The sequence below is a fragment of the Enhydra lutris genome, unplaced genomic scaffold, assembly GCF_002288905.1.
Source record: "Enhydra lutris kenyoni isolate GAN:26980312 unplaced genomic scaffold, ASM228890v2 scaffoldscaffold4971, whole genome shotgun sequence".
Lineage (NCBI taxonomy): Eukaryota > Metazoa > Chordata > Mammalia > Carnivora > Mustelidae > Enhydra > Enhydra lutris.
This window is the reverse complement of record NW_019159055.1, coordinates 1-1,454: the sequence shown is the minus strand read 5'-3', so window position 1 is coordinate 1,454 and position 1,454 is coordinate 1. Positions and strand designations below refer to the sequence as shown.

The 1,454-nt window shown below is 35.6% G+C and overlaps 1 pseudogene; it reads left to right on the top strand.

Annotated features, from left to right (window-relative positions):
- Positions 1-283: 283 nt before the first annotated feature.
- LOC111140594 lies at positions 284-876 on the top strand (annotated as a pseudogene).
- The last annotated feature ends 578 nt before the right edge of the window (positions 877-1,454 follow it).

Genomic DNA, 1,454 nt, shown 5'->3' with positions numbered 1-1,454 from the left:
GAAAGTTGTGTTATTTGTCTTTCTGCTTCTCACCTACTTGCTGAGTGTCACTGGCAATCTGACCATCATCACACTCACCCTGGTGGATACTCACCTCAAGACCCCCATGTATTTTTTCCTTCTGAATTTTTCCTTCCTAGAAATTCCCTATACTACTACATGCATCCCTAAATTGTTGGTTAGTATGGCAACTGGAGACAAAACCATTTCCTTTAACTGTTGTGCAACTCAAGTGTTTTTTGCCTTCCTTCTTGGTGCATCTGAATTTTATTTGCTGGCTGCTATGTCCTATGACCGCTATGTTGCCATCTGCAAGCCCCTGCATTACACAACCATCATGAACAGTAAGATCTGCATTCATCTTGTCTTCTGTTGTTGGTTTGCTGGTTTTTTGTCATCTTTCCACCTCTCCTCTTAGGCATAAATCTTGACTTCTGTGCCTCCAACATTGTTGACCATTTCTACTGTGATACAACCCCCCTGCTGCAGATCTCCTGCTCAGACACACAGCTCTTAGAGACAATGGGATACATCTCTGCTTTGGTGACACTCATAGTAACATTGGTGATGGTGATAATATCATATACCTATATTGCCTTAACAATTCTAAAAATCCCTTCGGCTAATCAGAGGAAAAAAGCTTTTTCAACATGCTCTTCTCACATGATTGTGATATCCCTTTCTTATGGTAGCTGCATCTCCATGTATGTTAAACCATCAGTCAAACAAAGAACATCTTTTTCCAAGGGAAATGCAGTGCTCAATACTTCTGTGGCTCCACTTTGGAATCCTTTCATCTACACTTTGCGGAACCAGCAGGTGAAGAAAGCCTTCATGAATGTGGTACACAAAACTGTTTCATTTCCAAACAAATGAGTATCCTGTTCCATAACATACTGGAAAAGAACAAAGAAGTCTCATATAATACCAGTGTATTCATTAGTAGCTTTCAGTACAGTTTCCTCTTTTTCCCCCCTTTATCTCTATGATACTCATCTTAATCTCTTTCAAATTTTATTCACAAAAGCTTTTGCTCCAGAGAAGATAATATACCTATATTCTTCATTAGATATATCTTTTTTTCTCATCTCACTTCCTTTTCCTTTAGATATAGGAAAGAAATCAAGCCACATTTTCCAGTCTGTCTCTTTTGTCTTTAATTCTTAGTTACTCAAGGCTACAAAATGTTGTTTAATTTGAATTATGCTTTACTGTAACACACAATTCAAAGGTTATTACTATCTTTATTTTTGATCAGGTTTATTTTCTTAAACACAGTGAGTTTATTTACTGAAATTACTCATTTAATTTACTTAAAATTACATTCATTTATATTTTTAAAATATAGTTTGTTGGCAATATTTATGTTTAAAGTAATTATAATAAAATTTTAACAGAGATTAGTCATCAGTGGTGGTACTCATCTTTGAAATTGTCTATTAAAAATGCGATTG